This window comes from Lepidochelys olivacea (assembly GCF_965140295.1).
Source record: "Lepidochelys olivacea isolate rLepOli2 genome assembly, chromosome: 15".
Taxonomy (NCBI): Eukaryota; Metazoa; Chordata; order Testudines; family Cheloniidae; genus Lepidochelys; species Lepidochelys olivacea.
This window is the reverse complement of record NC_140425.1, coordinates 12985734-13004920: the sequence shown is the minus strand read 5'-3', so window position 1 is coordinate 13004920 and position 19187 is coordinate 12985734. Positions and strand designations below refer to the sequence as shown.

At 44.5% G+C, this 19187-nt stretch overlaps 1 protein-coding gene across 2 annotated transcripts in view; it reads right to left on the bottom strand.

Moving 5' to 3' along the window:
• The window catches only part of CABP1 (calcium binding protein 1), a 58879-nt gene extending 47847 nt beyond the window's left edge, over positions 1 to 11032 (bottom strand). For both annotated transcript variants that reach the window (XM_084649586.1, XM_084649589.1), the window contains exon 1: positions 10901 to 11032. The gene's annotated coding sequence lies outside the window, so the exon portion shown is untranslated. The remainder of the gene's footprint in view (positions 1 to 10900) is intronic.
• Between the last annotated feature and the right edge of the window lie 8155 nt (positions 11033 to 19187).

Here is a 19187-nt window from a genome sequence, read left to right as displayed (position 1 = left end):
AACTCACTCTCCTGCTGGTAATAGCCCATCCAAAGTGACCACTCTCTTCACAATGTGTATGATAATCAAGGTGGGCCAGCAGGAGAGTGAGTTTGTGTGTGTGGTTTTTGGAGGGGGGTGAGGGAGTGAGAGAACCTGGATTTGTGCAGGAAATGGCCCACCTTGATTATCATACACATTGTGAAGAGAGTGGTCACTTTGGATGGGCTATTGCCAGCAGGAGAGTGAGTTTGTGGGGGGGGGGGGTGAGAAAACCTGGATTTGTGCTGGAAATGGCCCAACTTGATAATCCCTTTAGATAAGCTATTACCAGCAGGACAGTGGGGTGGGAGGAGGTATTGTTTCATGGTCTCTGTGTGTATATAATGTCTTCTGCAGTTTCCACGGTATGCATCCGATGAAGTGAGCTGTAGCTCACGAAAGCTCATGCTCAAATAAATTGGTTAGTCTCTAAGGTGCCACAAGTACTCCTTTTCTTTTTGCGAATACAGACTAACACGGCTGTTACTCTGAAACCTGGGAGAGGAGAGGAGAGACTAGGACGTCTTCCTTCTCTTAGGCATGTGCAGTCTGTGGTCATTTTATTTACTCTCTCTCTTTCTCTCTCTCTATATATGTATATATATAAAAAGAAAGAAAGAAAAAATCTTCCACAGAGTGTTCGAATGAGCAGACAATCATCTCCCCTAGAAACCAGGTCATCTCTCCTGCCACTGTCCAGGAAACAGCACCTCTGATGGCCTCAGCTTGTTGTTATTACCAGAGAAATGCCACTCTGTATCACGTTATAATTGGGCAAATAGTACTGATTTCATTTTGAAAATGTATTTTACTTACCCAACAGATGCCTTATAGAATCATAGAATATTAGGGTTGGAAGGGATCTCAGGAGGTCATCTAGTCCAACCCCCGGCTCAAAGCCGGACCAATCCCCAACTAAATCATCCCAGCCAGGGCTTTGTCAAGCCTGACCTTAAAAACCTCTAAGGAAGGAGATTCCACCACCTCCCTAGGTAACCCATTCCAGTGCTTCATCACCTTCCTAGTGAAAGAGGTTTTTCTTAATATCCAACTTAAACCTCCCCACTGAACTTGAGACCATTACTCCTTGTTGTGTCATCTGGTACCACTGAGAACAGTCTAGATCCATCCTCTTTGGAACCCCCTTTCAGGTAGTTGAAACCAGTTATCAAATCCCCCCTCATTCTTCTCTTCTGCAGACTAAATAATCCCAGCTCCCTCAGCTTCTCCTCATAAGTCATGTGCTCCAGCCCCCTAATCATTTTTGTTGCCCTCTGCTGGGCCCTTTTCAATTTTTCCACGTTCTTCTTGTAATGTGGGGCCCAAAACTGGACACAGTACTCCAGATGAGGCCTCACCAATGCTGAATAGAGGGGAATGATCACGTCCCTCGATCTGATGGCAATGCTCCTACTTATACAGCCCAAAATGCCGTTAGTCTTCTTGGCAACAAGGGCACACTGTTGACTCATATCCATCTTCTCGGCCACTGAAACCCTTAGGTCCTTTTCTGCAGAACTACCGCCTAGCCTCTCGGTCACTAGTCTGTAGCAGTGCTTGGGATTCTTCTGTCCTAAGTGAAGGACTCTGCACTTGTCCTTGTTGAACCTCATCAGATTTCTTTTGGCCCAATCCTCTAATTTGTCTAGGTCCCTCTGTATTCTATCCCTACCCTCCAGCATATCTACCATTCCTCCCAGTTTAGTGTCACCTTCTAGGAGACACTGGGACTGGAGGAGCTCTGATGTTCTCTATAGCCTTTGTGGCTATACAATTCCCTAGAGAGCCCCCCGCTGGGAAAGTCTGGGCCTGGAACAAGTTCTCTCACAGGCAGTGCCCCTTCATCGTTCCCTATAGTGACTTTTGTTGATGGGAGAACCTGGGACTGGAATAAATAACAATACTTTCCCTTTCTATAGTCCCATGCATCTGAGGATCTCAAAACACTTTAGAAGCATGGATTAATTTTCACAACCACTGCTCCTGCTGTGAGACAGACATCATGATCCCTATTTTACAGTAAGAGAAACTTAGGCACAGGAGAGGACATGACCTGCCCACGGTCACATAGTGAGTCAATGGCAGAAATAGGAATAGAACTCAGCTAAGGTGATGCCATGTACCAGGCTGTAATTGCTAGTCTCATAACCAGTGCTACTTCCCTGTTCCCTACAAAGAGTCCTGTTATGAGAGGCAAGGGCTGTGGAAGATGCACATGTCCACCCAGCCAACCACCACTCCAGTGCCATTCCTGGAGCACATCCTGATGGTTGTTTTATTTTTGTAGAAATTTGTACTAGAAATACTGGTGTGGAGTAGAGGAAAGGGACACTGATTTGCCCCTGAAATGACAGCTCTTCTATGGGCACTGTTGTGATCTAAGAGCCAGAAAGACAACATGAGAGGGATCATCAGTAAGAAGCTCCTAAATGAAGAAATGAACTGCATTTCCCTTGGAGAGGGGGCTTATTGGAATGTAACAAAAAAAAGCCCCAGCCCTCCTCCCCTGCATACACACACACCCTAGAGGCTTTTGTAAAGCCACAGTAACAGAAATAATTTAGTTTGAATCTATCAAGCATTAAAATCCTTTCGCTGAGGGATTGAAGTGAAAAATGAGCCGTAGACGGGAATTAGAAGCTCTCCGCCCAGGCTGTCAAAAGGGATTTTCCCCAGATAGAAAACAAGCAATTGGAATTGCAGGAAGGTAAATCCTTCCTGAGCCTCTGACATGCACACAATCTTGATCTCCCCTCCATGGCCCTGACAACTCTGGGATCATGGAGACTGACCAGGGGCAACTCACACTTGGCACTTAGATCGTGGCCTCTTGGGCTTGGATGGGGGTAGTTGTCAACTGCTGAGCTTTCCTGAAGAGTGTCATCAACCCGAAGTCAAAGAGAAGATGGTGAGATATGCAGGGAGTACTTGGTCTGAAACAGGTGAGGTAAGTGCCAGCTCATGTTCAGGGCAGAGAAGGGGAAATGGGCAAGACAGCTGCTGGAAAGGATAATCCTGCGACCATGGGCCAAGGACAGCTCCGGGTGCTATCTCATGGCCTATGCAAGATGAGTCGAGAAATGAAATAGCTAATAGTGTTGACATTTAATTTATCATCACTAGTCATCTGAGTTAACACCTCACTGAAATGAATGGTGCAGTTCCCATCTATCAGAGATATTGTCCCAACCTCTCTGCAGGCTCATGTAAACACTTCTGCATCAGTTACTTATTTCACATTTTTTAGTTTCTCTCTGCAACTATCACAGACAGACACTGAGGTTTGGTCTACACTAGCAATTTATCTTGATATAACTACACCCCTGAGCAATGCTGTTATACCAACCTAACTCCTGATGCAGATAGCACTTAGGCTAGGATTACACTACAGCCTATGTTGGCAAAATTTATGTCGCTCAGGGGTGTGATTATTCCACATAAGCAACATAAGTTACACCAACATAAGCGTTCGTGTGCACAGCTCTGTGTTGGCGAGAGACAAAGCTTTTGTTGCTTGCAGAGGTAGGTTTTTATGCTGAAGGGAGAGCTCTGTCCTGTTGGCAAAGAACATCTTCACTGAAGAGCTACAGTGGTGCAGCTCTGCTGCTGCAGCATTTTAAGTGTAGACAAAGCCCTGATTTTTTTAAAAAGTGAAAGCTGAGATTTGGAAGAAGATAGCAGCTTGAGAGATGTGCTGATCTGCCACACCACTGCTCATCAGCCCAATGCAAGCCCTGGTCAGCCACTGAAGAATACAAGATCTTTTTACATTTACTGGTCTCCACCAGAAACTTCATAGTTGGACACTGGGAAAGGAATGATTCCTGCAGCATCACTGTTTGGTTATTTTATAAGTGTGTGCTATTCATATAGTTAACTGATAGGAAAACAGGGACAAGTCAGTTATTTATTTTATGGCTTCAGGGCCAAGACTATTAATGAAATGACACTACTAATAGGACCAATAAGCCCAGAAGATTGAGGGTGCAATGATTTAAGGCAGCCAGGTAAGGGAGCAGCAGTGAAGGGAGTTGGGCAGCTGGGGGAACTCTGAAGAGCAGATGGCCTGCTGGTATAGATTTAGCAGCTGTGGATGTGCCAGATGGCCTATGGAGGCACTGGCACTGTATAATGGCTATACACAATGAAGGAGTAGTGGTCTTGTTGGTGGGAATGGACATGAGAAACAAAGAGGTGAGAATGGGAAAAGAGAGGAGGCCCATGGTGAAGTGATTCTGCAGAGCCAGCTGAAAAGTGCAGAATCTGTGGGAAGGGGTTCCAGAATGATGCGAGCCATGCAGCTCTTTGATCTCTGTGTTGTTCCCAATACGTACGCTGGTTTAAGAGTATGGTAAGGGACACACTCAATATCAAGGCAAAAGGAGCTCATTGGGTTGTTGCAGACTTGACTTCAAAAGCATCTTAGAGAACAGACAAATCAAAACCATTTATTTTAACAAAAATTCAGAATCCTGAAACATGCTCAGAATCTCCATGATGCATGCCACAGAAGTATTTAGATCTAGACAGGTAGATGCTTATAGAAAATATTTCTCTTGAACATGCTGTCCCCTGCTATTATGTGATGTGATTTCTTATTAGTCTGTGGCCCTTTCTCTGGTAAAACAACAACATGGGGGTGCTTTTCATCCATAGATCTCAATATGCTAAGCAAAGATGGGTATCATTGTCCACATTTAACATATGGGGAAATTGAGTCTGTGGCAGGGTCAGGAAAATAACTCAGGAATCCCATAAATTACAGCATTAGCCCTTATACAAGGGACACTCTAGGGTTGCCAACAGTCCTTTATTACAAGGGACATCCCTTATTTTTTCATCTCTGTACAACAAGATTTGGAGTTGCCGAGTGCTGCAAAAAGCAGCAAGAAATACTTATGGTGAATGTAGGAGAGTGTTATGCTACACAAAGCACACGGGATCTTTTATAAAAGAAAGAAGGCAAATACACCATATTTATTGAAAATACAACAGTTAGCATATGCTTTTCAGTCACACACACATACATCATGCACACAGTCCTGCCAGTTGATGTTTTTATAGTTACTAATCTGTTGTAGCTCAAGTCAATCTAATGGCCAGTTAGACTAAACAAGAGTGAGGAGCTGGGTTCCATCGGTCGGGATCCAATGCTCTGAGGTTTTGCAGGACTGAACCCAGAGTTCCATGGCAAAACACCCTATCTTTATAGTTGTAAATTCCCATTTGAGTCCATGCATTTTGCAATGTCATCCTGTAATCGTTAGTCCTTAAGTGGTGTTAAGCTTGGGGGTTTCTGCTGTTATCATTTGATGGTTATTGTCAGGCTTCCCATCGTTATCTCCTATTTGTTGTCTTGCCTTCGGGGGTGCCTGCCTCACCTCTGACGTCCTCAAAGCTGCTAACATGTTTATTCTCGGATACAATGGATATTTCTGATTGTCTCCTGGTGTTTCCAAGTCTCTCACTTTTTCCTTGACCATCTGGACACTTGTGATGGCTTTCACACCTTATCTTTTCCTGATGCATGCATTCCTCATTTACACAAAACAGTCTCTCACAGAAATCCTCTAAAGGTATGCAGAATACATTGCAAATTAAAGGAGTACTTGTGGCACCTTAGAGACTAACCAATTTATTTGAGCATAAGCTTTCGTGATGCATCCGATGAAGTGAGCTGTAGCTCACGAAAGCTTATGCTCAAATAAATTGGTTAGTCTCTAAGGTGCCACAAGTACTCCTTTAATTTTTGTGAATACAGACTAACACGGCTGTTACTCTAAAACATTGCAAATTAAGTCTTGCTAAATCTTATAACTAAAACAATTCACATTGGGGCTTCAGGCCCTCAACATTTCTCTAATTTATTTATCATAGACATAATACAAAATCCTGTCTTATACTCACTAAACCTTAAAACAAAGAAATGTATATTTAACTAGAGTGCCTAATTTGTAATACATATAGGAAACCATAGTAGACATTATACTTATCCTAAAACAAAAGGGTGACTATAAATCAGTCATAAAAGGATTGTTCTGGTCTGTCCCTGCCTTAACATCAGTATAGACACTGGCAGTCTTTCAGATGAATTCCTACCAGTGTCCCAGAGGGTCATTCTTAAAATGAAATCAAGACATACATTAGTACCTCTATTCTTATAGTACAATTATAAAACCCTGCTCCTACAAGAACTGCTTATTATTTATTATTAATAATTAATAATATCGGGATGAGGAGTGGGGCGGGTATGCGGAGAAAACAGTTCATTTTTTAAATACAATGTTGGCAACCCTACCTCAGAGGGTTTTAGATGGGGTTTCCTGTTGGTATGATGATTGTTTGAGACCATCTAGGGAAGAAACTTGCTTCAATGACAAGACAGAGTGAGGTGAGTTTGCTAGGATCACTGACAGGCAGAATGGGTGACAGCTAGACTAATGGCAAGAGTCTGTGTTTTGTGCACATGGGTTATGGGTAGAGCCCAAGGTGGGACAAAAACACATGCAGAGAGCTGGGCAAAGGGACTGGGATAGAGGAGTGGCTGAGGTCAGCTGCTCGCTGGGTGCCTCTGGAGGCACTGTAGTGTTTATATTTGTAACTGAAAAATCCCCCCCCCCCTTCCCTGTGTTGTAGATGCTGCTGCACTGAACCTGAAAGGGCTGGTTATAAATAGCTTCTCCCTGCAGCTCCTGAATGAGCCATTGAGGCAGAATGAGTCATCCCTGCCTGCTCTGTGGCTCCCACCAAACCAACTGTGTCAGGTTGAGTGTGGCTGCCAGGAGCAAAGAACACACTGTTCTCTCTCAAAGGGCAGTAGCCTGGGGACAGGGAGGCTAAACAAACAAGTCCCTACCCCTTACCCACATGCACCCAAAAAAGTCCATCTCTGTGTGAGCTAGAATAATGCATATTTCACAGAAACTCTCAAGAGGATGGAGAAACGGAGACACTGGTGCCCTGAGCCTCTTTTGTGCATACCATTTTCCTTGCTCGCTTGGCTTTCAATGTGAGCTTGTGGCCCATTAGTTGATGTGTGATGGAGATGATAGTGTACCCTTATAGGGGCAAGTCCTTCAGTCTCCCTGCAGGAAATTTCTGCTATCCAAGCCCTGATAATGGGCAGGTCAGGAACCAGGAGACCTGCCATGTACCTTTTTTCCAAGCACTACCTCAACTTCCCCAGAGGAGAGACTGGAGCCAGAAGCAGGGAATGACAATAGGAGACAAAGCCACCCTTGTGCTTTGCAGGTGCCAAACTGCTAGAATGGGGAAATCTGGCCATGAGTTGCCTCCTCTTTTGCTGAGGGGAAAAGATGGGGTTGACAGTGAGCTGACACCCCTTTCTCTGGTCCTGCTGCTGGAGAGGAAGATAAGGGATATCTCAGTTGAGTTCCAGAACTCTCATGGGATGTGGGGCCTTGTCATAAATATAAAGGGAAGGGTAACCACCTTTCTGTATACAGTGCTATAAAATCCCTCCTGGCTAGAGGCAAAACCCTTTCACCTGTAAAGGGTTAAGAAGCTAAGGTAACCTAGCTGGCACCTGACCCAAAATGACCAATGAGAGGACAAGATTCTTTCAAATCTGGAGGGTGGGGAAACAAAGGTTCAGTCTGTCTGTGCGATGCTTTTGCCGGGAACAGATCAGGAATGCAGACTTACAACTCCTGTTAAATTAGTAAGAAGTTTAGCTAGAAATGCGTTAAATTTCCTTTTGTTTTTCCTCTCTGATAGTGGTTCTCAGCCTACAGAGCAGCCTCTGCCTGCTGCTCTGTCTCCCAGGCAGAGAGACAGAATCTACAGCTGCAATCACCTTTTAAAATCCTGCTGTGCTTCTGGTTCAAAATGATCCCACCGCTCTGCCACCATGTCAAGGTTCCTTCCCCACTCTGAACTCTAGGGTACAGATATGGGAACCTGCATGAAAGACCCCCTAAGCTTATTCTTACCAGCTTAGGTTAAAAACTTCCCCAAAATACAAACTTTGTCTTGTCCTTGAACCCTATGCTGCCACCACCAAGCGTTTTAAACAAAGAACAGGGAAGAGCCCACTTGGAGACGTATTCCCCCAAAATATCCCCCCCCAAGTCCTACACCCCCTTTCCTGGGGAAGGTTTGATAAGAATCCTCACCAATTGGTACAGGCGAACACAGACCCAAACCCTTGGGTCTTAAGAACAATGAAAAAGCAATCAGGTTCATAACAAGAAGAATTTTAATTAAAGAAAAGGTAAAAGAATCACCTCTGTAAAATCAGGATGGTAAATACCTTACAGGATAAACAGATTCAAAACATAGAGAATCCCTCTAGGCAAAACCTTAAGTTACAAAAAGACACAAAAACAGGAATATACATTCCCTCCAGCACAGGTTATTGTACCAGCAATTAAACAAAAGGAAATCTAACGCATTTCTAGCTCGCTTACTTACTAAGTCTGCATTCCTGATCTATTCCCGGCAAAAGCATCACACAGACAGACTTACCCTTTATTTCCCCCCACCACCACTCCAGATTTGAAAGAATCTTGTCCTCTCATTGGTCATTTTGGGTCAGGTGCCAGCTAGGTTACCTTAGCTTCTTAACCCTTTACAGGTGAAAGGGTTTTGCCTCTGGCCAGGATGGATTTTATAGCACTGTATACAGAAAGGTGGTTACCCTTCCCTTTATATTTATGACAGGCCTCCAAAAGAGAGGTTCCAGAAGCAACTTGCTTTGCTTGTGTGGGCCTTGTTAGTGGACAAACGGACCCTCACTAAGGAAGGGCCTGCCCTAAACACAAGATAACAGGGGATAAGACCCTCTGAATTGCAGGAAAACAAGCATGTGAGAGCCTGAGAGCCCTTGCTTAGAGAAATGGGGCTGTGTGAATGGGGCAGCCGCAGTGTCTGCCTGAGACGTGATGAGCGATGGGGGAATTTCACAGCAGGGCCAGGAGTCAGGGGAAGAGTCAGGATTAAAGAGAAGAAAAGAACAACAGGGAGGGAGGGAGTATGAATCTGATGCTGTAGGAGAGAGACAGGCAAGGTCTGGGAAGCAGGTCTCCGAAGCCGGTCTCCTTGGTGTGCAAGGAGCAGAACTATGGGGAATAAAATGAGGGTATCATTTGATGCTGGACTCCTGAAATGGAGCGTTTAAAGAAACATGAACTACGGAAACTTGTTCTTTTGTTTCTCACAAATTACCCTGGATGACAGTGACAGATCTCATGAGTGACATCTGGGAAAGCGAGCTCTGTGTAACAGTGAGTGAGGCCAATGGGACAACCTGGCAGTTCCCTTCAGTAATATCTGGTGAGAGAACTGAAGCCATGACTTTGCTGATGGTTCACAAGGGGAGCTGTACCTGTGAATAAAAGAGGGAAAACACTTGGGTGGCAATGGTTTGAAAAGAAAAGAAATAAAAGCCAGCAGGAATGATGAGGTTCATGATGGAATCAGAATAGTCAAGAACTCAGTCACTCAATACTTTGGCTAAAATACAGCAGAGATCACCCACTCACTGCAAGTGGCTCCCTGATGCTATACAGTGCTATAGCAGAGGTGATGCAGTCATGTCTTGGTGATGAAGGCTCCTGGGTACTGTGCTGTGATACAGAAGAGGTGGTGGATGTTTTTCTAACAGAAAAAGTGATGTAGTCATGTCTCAGTGATGGAGAGTCCTGAGTAATGCAGTCATGACAGGGTGATGCAATAATCCTGTTGGAGTGTTTCCCACTCAGTTTTATATCAACTGCCTTTGCATTTATTCCTCCAGTTTTTAATTTACCACCAGAACAAGAAAGCGTCCTCTGTGAAATGTTAATGTCTTTGTTCTCATATAGTTTAAAACTTGACCTACTTCTGAGTTTTCCAAGTTCATCACGAGCAGCCTCATCATTCAACTGTTCTAAATTCATGTTGCCTAGTAGCATTTTGTCTTTGAAGAGATTTTTTTTCTCTAAACAGAAGAGAGGCTTTCCATAGAAGAAGCACCTTGAAAAGTCCCTTACCCTTGCTCTTTAGTGCCTTGAAAAGTTACCCCAGCTCTCCACCCATGTGCTTTGGAAAGCCAACTCTCCTTCCCATTCCCACTTCTGACTTCTCCTTCTCCTTATCACTTCTTCTTCCCTCCCTTCCCAAGAATTGCAGTGGAGAGACTGCAGTCTCTCTTGCCTTGCTTCTATGTCAATGCCTGAAAACTAAAGACCCCATTCCCTCCCTTCCACAACCCCAACACCTACACAAGACAGATTCACTATCCCTTCCCTCCTCTATCAACCCAGCACTTGAAAAGGATCTATCTGCATTACCATGGTCCTTTATATTCCTTACAGAATTTATGGGATATCCAACCTGTGACGGGTTGGATCACAGAAACCCCCTGGGAGCAGCTACCTGATGTACCAAGACTACTTCTACCCCTGCTTTCCTGCCCTGGCAGCTTAGGACTTCAGTGCCCTGCCTAGTTTGAGCCAGGCCCATTAGCTTGCTGCAAACCCAGACCCAGGTCTGAACCACGTCCCCTAACAGCTGTAGGCTTAACCGAAAGCAGCTTACAGAAATGTTCCTGTCCTTGACACTCAGGTGCCCAACTCCCAATGGGGTCCAAACCCTGAATAAATCCATTTTATCCTGTATAAAGCTTATACAGGGTAAACTCATACATTGTTCGCCCTCTATAACACCGATACAGAGATATGCACAGCTGTTTGCTGCCCCCCAAGTATTAATACATACTCTGAGTTAACTAATAAGTAAAAAGTGATTGTATTAAATATAGAAAGTAGGATTTAAGTGGTTCCAAGTAGTAACAGACAGAACAGTGAATTACCAAGCAAAATCAAATAAAACACACAAGTCTATGTCTAATCAAACTGAATAGAGATAAAATCCTCACCAGTTCCAATAAGCTCTCTTTTACAGACTAGTCTATTTCTAGTCTGGGTCCAACAATCACTCACACCCCCTGTAGTTACTGTCCTTTGTTCCAGTTTCTTTCAGGTATCCTTGCCGGTGGAAAGACTACCCCCTTAGCTAGCTGAAGACAAAATGGAGGGGTCTCCCACAGGCTTAAATAGACTTTCTCTTGTGGGTGGAGACCCCCTCCTCTCTCCTATGCAAAGTCCAGCTCCAAGATGGAGTTCTGAAGTCACCTGGGCCAGTCACATGTCCACACACGACTCACCGTTTTTATAGGCAGAAGCCATTGCCCACGTGGTATCTGGACTGTCTCCGGGAAGACTTCTTATGTGGATTGGAGCCTTCCAAGATGCATTGTTCCTTAAGTGCTTCTTGATTGGGCACTTAACTTTGAGAATTCCTTTCTCCAGGAACTGACCAAATGCTCTACTAAGGTTATTTAGAAATCAAGCCAGTACAGGGCCAATATTCATAACTTTGAATACAAAAATGATACATGCATTCAAATAGGATTAATAGATTCAGTAGATTATCACCTTTACATAGATATGTTACATGGCATATGTAGCATAGAACAAATTCCATTTATGTCATATATATTCATAAGCATATTTCCATAAAGCCTTATGGGGGGCACCGTCACACAACCCATTCCATCTTATTTCCTTTTTTCACTGACAAAAACCTTGGCTAATGCAGAGTTAAGGTTTTCCAGTGGTATTTTGTGGCCTTCCAGAATGTTGAGTTTAGCAAAACTCAAACTTGTGAAAACTAGGAAATTAAGGTATTTCTAACTCACTTCTGAAAACCAGAGTTAACAACCTTAACTCTGCTCCGCTGAAGCTGTCAGTAACCAGTGGGAATTATCTGTATGCACTCCAGCTGCATTCACTGTGTTAAGTGTAGCACAGAAGAACTGTGATTGTGCTAGGAGGTGATTTGAGGGGCTGTGCCCCTCTGGGGTGTATGTGAGCCCCTCTCCCTGATCCCTGGCTGTGTGATCAAAGGAAAGAGATACAGGTGTGAGAGATCTAGTATGCCTCATTTCAGTGCTGCATTATGTAAGCTGTGTCAGCAGCAGGGAACAGGGGATTGACAGCAGTTAGGTAAAATTCAGCAGATGTGTTCTTTCAGTGGTGTAGGTTAAGTGCTGAATGTAAAACAGGTGTAAGTAGCTCCTATTCAGTACAGCACAAAGGCAGGGTGTGAGTATGTGTTATGGGTGAATTGGGGAATTGCTCAAAGTGGGCAGAGTCTGCTATAATAAAGGTTGTGTTGCAACTGGTTAGGTGCATCCCAGGAGTGTATTTCCTATGGCTGTTTGCAAGTCCCAATCCCTACTGAAATGCGGTATGATGGCTGAGCAAATGAATTTCGTGAGTCAATTCCACAGCACCTGTTCCAAGCCCAGGCCTCTATTTAATAGTGGGAGAAGGGCAGATTAGGCAAATCCCTGGTCCCTGATGAATTCCTTAGCAACATTTTCTCACATTTCTAATTAAGGGAATTTTATTTAAAATCTTGAAAAATATTCCCTCTCCTGCTTTATTTATAAAATGACAAATTTAGCACTTTGCTCCTTTGTTCTATTTGGAGGCTGGTGCAATTTATTTTAGATGTAGCTCAGCTGTAATCCTGTTACTTGCCGTTCAGACTGAGGCATGCTGCAAAAAAGGGAAAAATAAAGAGACAACGCCGAAGGGAGGGAATCGATGCAGTCCCGCTCGTAGTCTTTGTGAGGTCACTAAAGGACACAAGACTCACCACCGGGATCTCCAAAAGCTCCCTGACCTAAGTCAAACATGGGTCCTGTGAAGGCTCACAGTCCAACTTACCAACCCCTTGGCTGGCTGCCCTTGCCACTTTGTGGTCTCTACTGCTTCATCTTCCATCATTTTTTCTTGTGACAGAGGTGACCTTAGCCAAAGAGTCTGGGACTGATTCTCAGCTCATGTAAATCAGTGTAGCTCCACTGATTTCAGTGAGGAGATACAGATTTACATCAGCTCACAATCTTGCTCTCTGTCTCCATGCAAATATTCTTTGCCATAAAGAGTGACGACAACAAAATGGAGAAAATACAGGGCACATAAAAATAAAACTCTGCACATCTCTAGTACCTGACGTACAGGGCTCTCAGAATGCTGAATTTAAGCATCACAACATCCTATGGGAAAGAAAACTATTATCCCCATTTTACAGATGGGGAAACTGAGATACAAAAAGGGGAAGTTTCAGAATAGCAGCCATGTTAGTCTGTATCCGCAAAAAGAAAAGGAGTACTTGTGACACCTTAGAGACTAACAAATTTATTTGAGCATAAGCTTTCATGAGCTACGAAAGCTTATGCTCAAATAAATTTGTTAGTCTCTAAGATGCCACAAGTACTCCTTTTTTAAAAAAGGGGAAGTGACTTTCCATGTGGTCAGACAGCAAGTCAGAAGAGCTGGGGAAAAGCTAGGAGTCCTGATTGCCAATTCCCTGCAGTAGATAAACAGTAGATAAACCATCCCTCTAAAGGAGCTGGATACCCCAGCCTCTCACCTAATCTCTTCTATCCTATTCTCAGCTAATTCAACACTTACTGCAGTGCCACTGACCTGCCCCAATCAAGAAGAATGGGCTGGGTACAAGTAGAACCCTAAGTACTCACAGGTCTCTGAACATCACTGTGGCAGCACCACATGCTTTTCCGATAATGCAGCTGCCCGTTTTAATACAGCTGCCAGTTTGCAAAGAACTCCAGGGAAGTACAGCCCACAAAGGTGGCATGCTCTTAACTTCACACCGGGCAGCATGACAGAACACAAAGGACTGAATTCTTCTCTTGTTTACGATGGTGCAATTTCCCATGATTAGGGTGACCAGACAGCAAATGTGAAAAATCGGGACAGGGGGTGGGGTGTAATAGGAGCCTATGTAACAAAAAGACCCAAAAATCAGGACTGTCCCTATAAAATCGGGACTTCTGGTCACCCTACCCATGATGCCAATAGGGTTGGGCCAACCTAAGGAAGAGGAGCATTTGGCATGAGAGGAGGAAGTGCTCAGGACAGAGTCCTCACTCTGACCACTGGGCAGCAGGCAGAGGCAGCTGGCAGTCAACAGTGGTGGGTGGGGCAGGAGGCACAGTAATCTCTCTTTTTAATTATCAAGATGGGCTGGCAGCAGGATCCTGATGGGCTATCAGGGAGGCACAAGACTCAGCATGGGGAGCTCTATGTTAGGGGAAAGGTGTAGATCGAAAAAAACGGTGCCTTAAACACATGTAAAGACCAGCTCTGAACAGACTGGTCTTTTGCAGTTTGGGCCTCTCTGACCACTGACAACTCAATCTCAAACCCCCAAGGGGCATGCTCATCTGTCCCGAGACTGCAAGGTTCCTACATCCTCCTGATATGCAGAACAACCTCAGAGATTAAAGACACTGGGTGAGCAAAATAGTCATTGCCAAGAGAGGAAATGTAGCCCTCAAGGAGCAACTGGAGCAATGGGGCTGCTGCCATCAGAAAGGCCTGAGCTGTCAGGTCTCCAGGTGAGAAATCAGCAATGGAAGAGACCTATTGGCAGGACTGTTCTTTATGGGACTGACACTTGTGGGTCCCCTTCTAGCTCCCTCCCCACCTGTGGCAAGGCACTTCTCTCCCACCCCTTCCAGATATCCATGCCGTCTCCTCCTTGTGATGAACACTCAGGACATGGTGACCCCTCCCTTATCTACCCATGGGTCACCACAGTCTCTGGTGACTTCCCCTATGGCCAGAAAACCAAGAAGTGGAGGAATGAAATTAAAGAATTAATTCTCCAGGGTCAGAGTGGACTACAGTTGGACAATGGCATGCTGGCTTGCAGATCGGGGGTGGGGGGGCAGAGATGACCTACTGTAGTCCCTGGAAGACCATGGCTCTACAAGGGCACAAAAACTGCCTGCCTTTAGACTACTTCGTCCATACACTGGGAGCCAGTGCAGCATTGTGTCCTGACACCAGATTTCTAGTGCTGTATACAACATTGTTTCAAATGCCCCAGTGTGGATTCCTGTAGAGGGCACGTCCACCCTTTCAGATCACATACTTTCTCAGTTCTGCCTCAATGTGACTAAACCTGCTGTGATCTTTCCATGCACATGGTCTAGGAGTAGAAAGATAGCCAGACTTCCTTGGCAGGCTCTGTCACAGAATCATAGAAGATTAGGGTTGGAAGAGACCTCAGGAGGTCATCTAGTCCAACCCCCCCTGCTCAAAGCAGGACCAACCCCAACTAAATCATCCCAGGCAGCGCTTTGTCAAGCCGGGCCTTAAAAACCTTTAAGGATGGAGATTCCACCACCTCCCTAGGTTACCCACTCCAGTGCTTCACCACCCTCCTAGTGAAATAGTGTTTCCTAATATCAAACCTAGACCTCCCCCACTGCAACTTGAGACCATCTGTCATCTGCCACTACTGAGAACAACTGAGCTCCATCCTCTTTGGAACCCCCCTTCAGGTAGTTGAAGGCTGCTATCAAATCCCCCCTTACTCTTCTCTTCTGCAGACTAAACAAGCCCAGTTCCCTCAGCCTCTCCTTGTAAGTCATATGCCCCAGCCCCCGATCATTTTTGTTGCCCTCCGCTGGACTCTCTCCAATTTGTCCACATCCCTTCTGTAGTGGGGGGACCAAAACGGGATGCAATACTCCAGATGTTGCCTCACCAATGCCTAATAGAGGGGAATAATCACTTCCCTCGATCTGCTGGCAATGCTCCTACTAATGCAGCCCAATATGCCGGCAACAAGGGCACACTGCTGACTCATATCCCGCTTCTCATCCATCCAGGTCCTTTTCTGAAGAACTGCTGCTTAGCTAGTTGGTCCCCAGCCTGTAGCAGTGCATAGGATATTTCCATCCTAAGTGCAGGAATCTGCACTTGTCCTTGTTGAACCTCATCAGATTTCTTTTGGCCCAATCCTCCAATTTGTCTAGGTCACTCTGGACCCTAATCCCTACCCTCCAGCGTATCTACCTCTCCCCCCAGTTCAGTGTCATCCGCAAACTTGCTGAGGGTGCAATCTATCCCATCATCCAGATCATTAATAAAGATGTTGAACAAAACTGGCCCCAGGACCGACCCCTGGGGCACGCCGCTCGATACTGGCTGCAAATTAGACATAGAGCTGTTGATCACTACCCACTGAGCCCAACAATCTAGCCAGCTTTCTATTTATGTTATAGTCCATTCATCCAATCCATACTTTTTTAATTCGCTGGCAAGAATACTGTGGGACACCGTATCAAAAGCTTTGCTAAAGTCAAGATATATCGCGACCACTGCTTTCCTCATATCCACAGAGCCAGTTATCTCATCACAGAAGGCAATCAGGTTGGTCAGGCATGACTTGCCCTTGGTGAATTCATGTTAACTGTTCCTGATCAACTTCCTCTCCTCTAAGTGCTTCAGAATGGTTTCCTTGAGGACCATTTTTTCCAGAGACTGAGGTGAGGCTGACTGGTCTGTAGTTCCAGTTGTGTTTGGCCTTCCTGATTATACCCCTGCATGTTTTTATACTCTTTTCTAGTCATCTGACCAAGTTTCCACTTCTTATAAGCTTCCTTTTTGTGTTTAAGCTCACTGTTAAGCCAAGCTGGTTGCCTGCCATATTTGCTATTCTTTCTGCACATCAGGATGGTTTGTTCCTGTGCCCTCAGTAAGACTTCTTTAAAATAGAGCCAGCTTTCCTGGACTCCTTTCCCCCTCATATTAGCCTCCCAAGGGATCCTGCCCGTCAGTTCCCTAAGGGAGTCAAAGTCTGCTTTTCTGAAGTCCAAGGTCTGTCTTTTGCTACTCTCCTTTCTTCCTTTTGTGAGGATCCTGAACTCAACCATCTCATGGTCACTTTGCAGCAGATACAGTCTCATCTCATAGAATGGTCATGAGAGGGGTTTTGGAACAAAATGATAAATTAAACTGTAATACGTCACCATGACCAGTTGCTATTCCCCCAAGAGTTCTGAAGGAACTCAAATGTGAAACTGAAGAACTACTAAGTGTGGTATGTAACCTATCATTTAAATCAGCTTCTGTACCAGATGACTGAAGGATAGCTAATGTGACATCAATTTTTTTAAAAGGCTCCAGAGGCAATCCTGGTGGTTACAGGCTGATAAGCCTAACTTCAGTACCCAGAAAACTGGTTGACATTATAATAAAGAATAGAATTACTGGACACGTAGATGAACACGATTTGTTGGGGAAGAGTCAACATGGTTTTTGTAAAGGGAAATCATGCCTCACCTGTCTACTAGAATTCTTTGAGAGGGTCAATAAACATGTAGACAAGGGTGATCCAGTGGATATAGTGTACTTATATTTTCAGAAAGCCTTTGACAAGGTCTCTCACCAAAGGCTCTTAAGCAAAGTAAGCTGTCATGGGATAAGAGGGAAGGTCCTCTCATAAATCAGTAATTGGTTAAAAGGAAACATAGGATAGGAATAAATGGTCAGTTTTCAGAATGGAGAGAGGTAAATAATGGGGTCCCTCAGGGGTTTGTACCAGGACCCAATGCTGTTCAACATATTCATAAATGATCTGGAAAAAGGGGTAAACAGTGAGGTGGCAAAATTTGCAGATGATACAAGATTACTCAGGATAGTTAAGTCCAAAGCAGACTGTGAAGAGTTACAAAGTGATCTCAGAAAACTGAGTGACTGGGCAACAAAATGGCAGATTAAATTCAATGGGGATAAATGCAAAGTCATGCACATTGGAAAACATAATCCCAACTATACATATAAAATGATGGGGTCTGTTACCACTCAAGAAAGAGATCTTGGAGTCATTGTGGATAGTTCTGTGAAAACATCCACTCAATGTGCAGTGGCAGTCAAAAAAGCAAACAGAATGTTGGGAATCATTAAGAAAAGAATAGATAATAAGACAGAAAATATCATATTGTCTCTATATAAATCCATGGTACACCCACATCTTGAATACTGCGTGCAGATGTGGTCGCCCCATCTCAAAAAAGATATATTGGAATTGGAAAGGGTTCAGAAAAGGGCAACAAAAATTATTAGGGGTATGGAAGAGCTTCCACATTGAGGAGAGATTAATAAGACTGGGACTTTTCAGCTTGGAAAAGAGACGACTAAGGAGGTATAAGATAGAGGTCTATAAAATCATGACTGGTGTGGAGAAAGTGAATAAGGAAGTGTTATTTACTCCTCATAATACAAGAACTAGGAGGTCACCAAATGAAATTAATAGGCAGCAGGTTTAAAACACACAAAAGGAAGTATTTCTTCACACAATGCACAGTCAACCTGTGGAACTCTTTGCCAGAGGATATTGTGAAGGCCAAGCCTATAACAGGGTTCAAAAAAGAACTAGATAAATTCATGGAGGATAGGTCCATCAATGGCTATTAGCCAGTTCCTATATCAGCACCTGAAATGGTCACTTTAAAATGATGCTATACAGCTGATTATATTATAGGGTCTGTGAGGAAATGATTTGACTGTAAATTCTGTGGGGAGGGGGACCTGTATGGAAAGAACCAAGCCTAGCCATAACATTATGGAAATAACACAAAAATGGAGTTTGCTGGGCTCAGATGGTAAGCATGTAGGACTTACATTGCTTAGCTCACTCTCTCATTCGCTCCTCTTCCTGCATCCTTCACTCCCTTCCACACCTCCTCTTTCTAATCCCTGCTCTGTTCCCTCACCTCTCCCAGCTGCGCATTCTAGTGTACAGAGCACTGATGCACAGATTGTGCAATGACATTTTTAAAAATCGCCCTGTGGTTTGTTTGGATCATATGCAAAGCAAGTACATTTGAACAAAAGATAAACCCTCCAGATGGAGCCAAGAAGTCAAATCCAGGTGGCCAGCAGCTGGTGCCCCAATGGCATTTCCAGTGGCTTGGACATGCTGTACAGGAGTAGCAATTACTGGGGAACAGGCATTCAGAGGGAGAGAGTGCAGTGGTGCTCTGTGCTCCCCACCTAATTCTGGGCTGATTTACAACAAACATAGGGGCCCAAACACTGGTACCTGCTGCTGTTGGTGCCTGACAGAAAAATTTTATTCCCTATATGCTGTCCAATGCCATTTTAACTTGTTTTAGGGCCTAGATCTATTTAGGAAGATTTGTGAGGAACTAGTTTTTCCCCTCTGCATGGTGAATCCCCGGGGCAGGGAACAGTGTGTGCAGTTGCTTAGTATTTTCATCCTCCTATTGCAGTCTCATACCAGTCAGTCACCATGATCAGCTCCAGTGGAGT